The sequence below is a fragment of the Theropithecus gelada genome, chromosome 14 (genome assembly GCF_003255815.1).
Source record: "Theropithecus gelada isolate Dixy chromosome 14, Tgel_1.0, whole genome shotgun sequence".
In the NCBI taxonomy this organism is placed as follows: Eukaryota; Metazoa; Chordata; class Mammalia; order Primates; family Cercopithecidae; genus Theropithecus; species Theropithecus gelada.
The window spans coordinates 43484786-43493947 of record NC_037682.1 but is presented as its reverse complement, the minus strand read 5'-3'; the positions used below and the strand labels follow the sequence as shown (position 1 = coordinate 43493947).

At 37.5% G+C, this 9162-nt stretch overlaps 1 pseudogene; it reads left to right on the top strand.

The window, feature by feature from the left end:
- Window positions 1-5546: 5546 nt before the first annotated feature.
- On the top strand, window positions 5547-6111 carry LOC112607030 (annotated as a pseudogene).
- The last annotated feature ends 3051 nt before the right edge of the window (window positions 6112-9162 follow it).

The following is a 9162-nucleotide window of genomic DNA, read 5'->3' as shown; positions in this document are numbered from 1 at the left end:
AATCAATTAAATAGAGAATCTAGATGAAGAAGGACAGGGGATTACAGACCATGTGGCACTGCAACTTTTAGAGTTCAGACAGATTGAGGGAAGTAAACAAAGAAGTCTGAGAAGGAGAAATCTGGAAGGTATTACAGGGAAAACAGGAGGGTGTTGAGTCACAAAGCTTGGCAACAAAGTGCTGCAAGAAAGAGTATCAGATGCTGTTGAGAGATTGAAGAGGTAGAGCAAAGAGAATTCATCATGAGTTTGCAAAGATGGAGAACCAAGACCTTGATAAAAGCTGTTTTGGTGAAATGGTAGGAACAAAATCCTTCTTGGGATGGAGAGAAAAGGGACGAAGTAATTGGCTGTTCTATGAAGAGGAGCAAGGAAATTCTACAATAGAAGGACGGTGATGAAGAGGGAGTTGTTTGTTTGTTTGGTTGATTAGTAGTTTTATTGGTTTTGTATATTTTTATTGCTTTCTAAATAGGAAGATATTTTGAAATGTCAGCAAGCAAACTGGAGTAATCTAATCAATAGATAAATTAATAATGTAAATAAAGGCAGGCTAGAGTATACTAGAGGATTGGATCTAAAAGTAAAAAAGGCAAGCTGAATTTGCAGCCACGAGAACCGGTATCATGTCTGCTATTGATAAATATTAAATCTTCTGTTCCTAGAATAGTGATGAAGACATAGTAGATGCTTATTTATTAGATGGTAAGTAATTAAATGAATTAATGAATGCTATGTCTATAGTTTTAATCTGCATGTTTTATTATAAAATCTTTCATTCTGATTATTGCATTTTCTGCTTAAAATATCTCGGAGTTTCCCATAGTCTGTTTTAACAGGGATTGTTTAAATACAAGCCTTAAGTTGGCACAAGGACACATGGTGTGTGTCTCTGCCACATAATGGCTGGTCTCTACCTGTCACTATAGTCCCAGTTCTCTACACACCTACTTGCATCCTAGTCTACATTCACACTGATGTGAATAACTAGCTCTACAAGTACATCATGCTTTAGTGCCAAGTGTTCTCTGTTCTTGCAAAAACTCTCCCTCATCAGCACTCTGTATTTGCTGATTCCAATGCATCCTTTAGCAATCAGCTCAAACACCATTCCCCCGGGAAGATTTCTCTGACCCGCTTTTCTGAACTAGACCTTTTTGATGTTCCCAAAGCAAATGCACAAAACTCTCACAAATAATTATGATATAATATTAATTTTGTTTATTAGCTTGCTTCCATAATTCAAATTAAGCTCTAAAGTAAATATGCTTTTCATCACTGAATACCAAGAACTTTAGTTAAGACATTTAGTTAATGCCATCAAGTATCACAAAGATGACCATGTCATTTAATCAAACAAAAATATTTACTCTCTAAAAGTCTTCAAGAAATGGGAGTGTCTACATTGAAATTTTCCTCGTATTTTCTTGTTGCTATCTAATTAAAAATTCAAATACTTAATGGGCCTCGAATCTTAAAAGAGCTTATAATACAAGTGAGCAAGATTATATAAAGTAGCACAGTATCGTCATCAGTTAGTGTAGGTTCACAAATAACAGGGTTTGCATCTGGCATTCCTTCATCCTTTGGCAAACATCCATAATTAATTATAATAGCCCTACTGAGATGGGATGTGGCCTTAGAAGCTGTTTTAGTGCAGTATTTTTATGCACACTGTATCAAAGTTTGCATAGAAAATGAAGTCTATTTTCATTTCCTGAGTTAGTACAGTGAATTGGATAAGAGTAATGTCCTGGGTAAATGGAATAAAGTTCAATTCAATGTTGACGGGAATAGGGAGATAAACTAAGGAAGGCTTACAGTATTGTGTATGCATTGGGAAAAGGGCAGGTAGGCTCATGACACCAGATAGCTGACAAAAAAAAAGGAGCTTAGCAAGAGAATGAAAAAGAGATCATGGGTAAATTTGAGATTTTTTAAATCTAGTATGGTCCAGTAGTTTCTTATAGAGACAGTAAAGTTTCTCCAGCCCTGACATTAATCTCCATGAACATTAGTGCAACTCTTAGTCATCTGGAGGGCTGTAACCTGTGCCAGATGCAAAGGAATACATTGATCTTAAAGGGTCTGAAATCTGGTGCTCAGAAATATAGCTGATAATTTACCTGAACAAGGAAACACCTTAGCAGAACTCTGAGATTCCTAGTGCAAAAGAGCACTATTACATAATAAAAGCTGTGAAATTCTTGAAGGCAAGAGCTTCAGTTTAACAATCACTGAATCACCTGGTATGGTTGGCATCTAATAATTGTCTATTCTAGGACTGCCAGCAGTGCCTCACAGTGATATAGCTTGTCTGTGTCCCCACCCAAATCTCAACTTGAATTGTAGTTCCCATTATCCCCACCTGTCTTGGGAGGGACCCAGTAGGAGGTAATTTAATCATGGGGGCAGTTACCTTCACGTTATTCTCAAAATAGTGAGTGAGTTCTTCTGAGATCTGATGGTTTATAACAGGCTTTACCCCTTTTGCTCATTCTTCTATCTCCTGCTGCCTTGTGAAGAAGGACATGTTTGCTTCATCTTCTGTCATAATTGTAAGTTTCCTGAGATTTCCCCAGCCATTCTAAACTGTGAGTCAATTAAATCTCTTTCCTTTATAAATTACCCAGTCCCAGACAGCTCTTTATTAGCAGCATGAGAATGGACTAATACAGTAAATTGGTACCTGGTAGTGGGGTACTGCTGTGAAGATACTTGAAAATGTGGAAGTCACTTTGGAACTGTGTAACAGGCAAAGGTTGGAACAACGTGGAGGGCTCAGAAGAAGACAGGAAATTGTGGGAAAGTTTACAACTTCCTAGAGACTTGCAGAGCTCAAAAGATAGGAAGATTTGGGAAAGTTTGGAATTTCCTGGAGACTTGTTGAATGACTTTGACCCAAAAGCTGATGGTGATATGGACAATAAAGTCCATCTGAGGTGGTCTCAGACAGAAATAAGGAACTAGTTGGGAACTGAAGTAAAGGTCACTCTTGCTATGAAAAAGACTGGCAGCATTTTGCCCCTGCCCTAGAAATCTGTGGAACTGTGAACTTGAGAGAGATGATTTAGGGTATCTAGTAGAAGAAATTTCTAAGTGATAAAGCATTCAAAAGGAAGCAGAGCATAAAAGTTTGGAAAATTTGCAGCCTAACAATGCGATAGAAAAGAAAACCCATTTTCTGGGGATAAATCCAAACCTGTGAAAGCAACCATGAAAGAGGGGGACAGTAGCCTATAAAGCCACAAGGCAGTGCTGCCCAAGGCTGTGGGAGTGCACCTGTTGCATCAGTGTGACGTGGATGTGAGACATGGAGTCAAAAGGGATAATTTTGGAACTTTAAGGTTTAATGACTGCCCTATTGGATTTTGGACTTGTCTGGGGTCTGTATTTCCTTTGTTTGGGTGATTTTCTCCCACTTGCAATGATTGTGTTTACCCAATGCCTGTACACCCATTGCATCTAGGAAGTAACTAACTTGCTCTTGATTTTCCAGGCTCATTGGTGGAAGAAACTTGCCTTGTCTCAGATGAAACTTTGTACTTTGCCCTTTGAATTAATGCTGGAATGAATTAAGACTTCAGGGGACTGTTGGAAGGGCACGATTGTGTTTTAAAATGTGAGGACATGCATGAGCTTTGGGAGGGGCCAGGGGCAGAATGATATGGTTTGGCTGTGTCCACATCCAAATTGCATCTTAAATTGTAGTTCCCATAATCCCCACATGAAGTAGGAAGGACCCAGTGGGAAGTAATTGAATCATGGGAGCAGTTACTCTCATGCTGTTCTCGTGATAGTGAGTGAGTTGTCGTGAGATCTAATGGTTTTATAAGGGACTTTCCCCTCTTTTGCTTATAATTCTTCTTGCTGCCACCATGTGTAGAAGGACATATTTACTTCCTCTTCTGCCATGATTGTAGGTTTCCTGAGGCTTCCTCAGCCTTATGGAACTGTGAGTCAATTAAACCTCTTTCCTTTATAAATTACCCAGTCTCAGTTATGACCTTATAGTGGTGTGAGAATGGATTAATACACACAGTAATAGTACAGTTTCTTAATCTTCCAAAATGTCTCCTGACCATTTAGGGAACACTGATCTGATAAATAGTCCCTAAGAAGTGCCTTAGAAAGAAAGGCTCAGGCACCCAAAAATGACTGGATAAGCTATAGTGTAGATCCCGGGAGTGAGCTTTCAGGAATAGATAAACAAGATAAAGATGACAAACTGGTTTGTAAATGTTATATAATCAGACTATATATGTAATATAAATAACAAAAATGGGAGAAGATAAGACTAAGTGGATAATGGAATATGGTTGCTGATGATCTCATTAATATTGACTTGTAAGAAAAATGAAATAACAAAAGTTTAAGCATTTTTAAAGAGTAAAAAATATCTTTAAGGTAATGTTTGTCATTAAAATTCAGTAATGGAGGGGAGAAAATGAGAAAAATTGGTGCTAGCTATCTTCATTATTGTTCATTGTAAGTAGCTAATAGACATCATCCAGAAAAGACAGCGCTAGAGGTATTATATAAAGAAAGGTATTGGTATAATGAAAACCACTAAAACAAAAAGATAAACTATCCTAAAAATCAAAATAAATACCATCAACATTAAAAAAATCATAATGTAGTGAAAGATTAACTGTGTGCATGTGAATATATAAATATAATGTAAAATCATATGACAGAAATTATAATTTTGAGTTCATTAGTAAATATAAATGTGCCTAGCTTTATTAAAAAAACTAAAAAGATGTTTAGATTGGCTAACAAATTCATATCCAACTGCTTGCTGAACACAAGAGACATACTTAATGCAAATGATTTAGAAAAGTTAAAAATAAAAGGATGGGCAAAGATATACCAAGAAAATACAAATAAAAAGAAGAAGTTGTGATTCTGATATTAGACAATGTAGAATTTAACCAAACAAGAAAACTTTCTAAACTAAAGGCCACAATTAAAAACACAGGTAAAAGAGTTATTTATGTGCTTTAAAAAAACATAGCAGCAAATTTTAATAGGACATACCAGAATAAATTCATTATTGTTTTTCTTAAAATACATATTTCCTAACTTTCACAATAGGAAATGCTTGAAAGTAACGAGAGTTTGAGAACACTTAGTTCATCTAGTGCCCAGGTTGTGGGTCCAGAGCCCCAGAGGTAATGTCTAATCCCAGATGTGGGGAAACATATGTACTCTATAAGTCTGTAATTTCTTTTTGCTGGAAAGAAAGGGGATGCACAAAGACATATGTCATGTCAAAGGGTCACTGCCAAACATGAAGGGGCTTCTAATTGCCAAAGATGCAAAAATGACAAAAATTAAGCATCGAAAAAATAATAATTCAAATTGATTCAGACTCATTTCATATGTAAAACCCTGTAAAATTATGATGATATGTAGAAAGAAAGAGGTAGGAGAAGGGAGCTATCCACACCTCTCCCAATTAATTGGTTATATTAGAAGTAACAGGCCCCAAATTCTTTCTCTAACAACTTAAGAATTAAATGCTGCTCTTGGCTTTTGGCTCGGAGGAGGCCAAGGTGCAACTTTCTTCGGTCGTCCTGAATCTGGGTTCATCCGACACCAGCCGCCTCCACCATGCTGCCAAAGTTCGACCCCAACGAGATCAAAGTCGTACACCTGAGGTGCACTGGAGGTGAAGTCGGTGCCACTTCTGCACTGGCCCCCAAGATCGGTCCCCTGGGTCTGTCTCCGAAAAAGGCTGGTGATGACATTGCCAAGGCAACAGGTGAGTGGAAGGGCCTGAGGATTACAGTGAAACTGACCTTTCAGAACAGACAGGCCCAGATTCAGGTGGTGCCTTCTGCCTCTGCCCTGATCATCAAAGCCCTCAAGGAACCACCAAGAGACAGAAAGAAACAGAAAAACATTAAACACAGTGGGAATATCACTTTTGATGAGATCGTCAACACTGCTCGACAGATACAGCACCGATACGCCAGAGAACTCTCTGGAACCATTAAAGAGATCCTGGGGACTGCCCAGTCTGTGGGCTGTAATGTTGATGGCCGCCACCCTCATGACATCATAGATGACATCAACAGTGGTGCTATGGAATGCCCAGCCAGTTAAGCATAAAGGAAAATATTTCAATAAAGGATCATTTGACAACTGGAAAAAAAAAAAGAATTAAATGCTTTTCTTACTGGAATTGCTTTTCAGGTTGCACAAATCATGCTATTATATAAATACTGAAAAGTTTTTCTTTGTTAAAATAATTATAACTAATAAATGTAGAAGAAATGATAGAATTACAAATATTTTACAATTTCCTATTTAATCACTGGAGCTGGCACCAATCATTAAAAACAGGAGACAATCATGGGAAATGCTGATGAGATAAAGAATAAGAGGATGGGACTGTCACACCCTGAACTCACAGGTAAATCATAGCATCACAAGAGATAGTCATATATTTTGTTTCTCTTGATGTGGTGAATATATTTAGCACCATCTATGAAATATTCTTACCAAATGGTTGAACCTGATTCTAATAGAATGTCAGTCACAAGAGCTCATTTCCAGTTTTCAGGAAATAATGTTAGAAAAAACAAAGACATATCTTCAATATTGAACATCCTTCAAATTGGCTGACCTGTTTTGTTTTCTTTTTACATAAATCAATAGTATGAAAAACAATGGAATGTACTACTCCAGCATTAAAGAGGTTCAGATTCATAACAACCATATGTAATGATGGACGTGGGTTGAACCCTTCTTTAAGCAACCCACATTTTAAGTTGTAAGAAAACAACTGAGGAAATATGATTATAAACTAGGTATTAGGTGGTTACAGGGATTAGTTTTTAAAAGAAAAAACAAGTAGAAAAGAAAATTGAATATAAAGAGACAGATAAAGCAAGTGTGGCAAAACCTAGATAATTCTTGAGTCTGCAAGTTGTGTTTGTGGGGTTTTTCACACTGTTGTCCTTATTTTGTTACTGTTTGAAAATTTTCAGAGTAGTTTTTACTAAAAGGAAATAATTAAAAGGAAAAAGTTCTCATCTGTTTAATAAACTTTGAGAATAATTAAAAGAATAAGGCTTCTATGGAAACACAAAGCTCTAATTAGGAGCACAGAATGATGGCTAATTTGTTTTCAGAAGTAAAACAAGGACCCAGCACATCAAGCCATTTTTTTATAAACCTACTCAAATTGTAATGCAACTGCTAACCTTTGTAAATGGGATTTTTTAAACAAAAATGTGCCCTGAGGCAACTTATATTTATTATCATGTCTATGGCTAAAACCAAGGAAACCAAATTCTAGTTACAAGAAACATTGCACTTCCCTTCTTCGTGAGCCTAGTGTAAGGGAGATTGGTGACTTTCCGTTTCTCTCCATTTTTCCTTTTGTAATAGAGCATTTAAGTTTATTTGTTAGCAAGATCTGTTCTGTGGTCAGAAAAGCTCTGGGGAAGATTTCGGCTTTAATGCCAGCAAGTGGAATCATGGATGGCGATGTTGATCTAGCGTTTGGCTTGTAAGGAATGCTGAGCCAAGTAATCCTGCAGTATTCTAGACAGATCTTGTGGTATAGTTTGTCTTTCTGTCTATTCACAATCAAAAATAAATCACAGGATTGGCTTACCTAGCAACAGGCAATTGAGTGTTGAGTTCTAGAGAAATCAGAAAGACTTGACCTATGCTAGTGAATGTCACTAACCTCCAGAATTCTGTTCTAACTCATTAGGGTGGGCATAGGTGGCTTGGACTAAGTGAAAATGCAACATCAGTGAAATTTGTCATTTAGCATCTGCTAACCTCCTTGGCTTTCCTCTTCCCATTATGATGTTCCCCTTTCTTTTGGCCAAACATAAGCTTTCCTGCCCCGTTTAGTCTATGGTAATGAAAAAGTGGTGAACATACTTATTATAAGTGTCCATGACGTCATAGATAAATCTTCCCAGGACTATTGACATTTTAAAAGCATTCATAATTGATTCAAAGTGGATAGTAATCTATTAGAGGGATTTTGGTAACCAGCACACACTACATATGGAAAAGAGGAAAACCCATACCTAATTATGATAATAGCTAATATTACTTGGGCATAGACTATGTGTCAGTCATTTTCATGCATAATTAATTTAATCCTCACAACAACCCTGAGGTATAAATGCTATTATCACTGAATTACAGGAAACCTAAGGCACAGAGGAGAAAAGCAGCTTGCACAGATCACACAGCAAGTGAATGTCAGGACAATGTTAGGACTCAGTCAGTTTGACTGTAAACTAGTGATTAATATAAGCCTGGCAATGTGCTAAGCACTTTGAATTATATACTGACTCCTCTGCCTCTGTGACTTGTTGCTATTGTTTGTTTTGTCATTTATTTAGTAATTTGTCTGAATTGAGTTTGTGAAGTCAATTTTCCCTGCAACGTGCAGCCTCAGATGTCCCTTCTCAAAATTGTTCTGCTTGTTTGTGTCTTTTAGCTCAGTTTCCTGAGATTAGCCCCTGAGTCCATAAACCCCAAATATTGGTTACAGGCTGTGCTTCAGCCCCATTGGTCAGTTAAATTTTCACTCATTACATCTGGATATGTGTGTGTGTATGCATGTGTGTGGCTTGGATATTGCTTTCACAATTCAGGAAGTTTATGTTTCACATTCAACCAGGGACTAATAGCTCAGAAGTTTCCTCTCCACTTATTCATGAGAGGGCTCAGGTTTGGCCATGCACAGTCTTCAAGACCACCAGGGAGGAGAGTGATTACTTTTAAGCCTGGTTTCTAGGTATTGTCCCTGGATCAGAGGATTGCATTGTTCACCTAGTGTTTAGTTAGATGTTGTGCTCAAGCCCCTTGAGTCAGCGAGGCTTCCCCCTCTTCCTGATGGATCTCTGAGTTGCTTAGGGAATTCTTTCCATTCTGCCCCATGTCTCATTCTGATTACCTGAAATGAATGCAGTCTAGTGTACACACACTCCCTTTCAGATCCCCAGGGATAAGTGTGATCCCAAGAGGTCTTTCCTTGCCTGTCTCTTTTTCTGTTATTACTTCTGGCTGGTCTTCCATTTTTCATTTCAATAGGATCGTAGAACTACCAGCTACTCTTAATTACTTGTTAACAAAATCTGCATTTATCTTTAGCCATGAACTCCCTCATGCTTTGTCCCA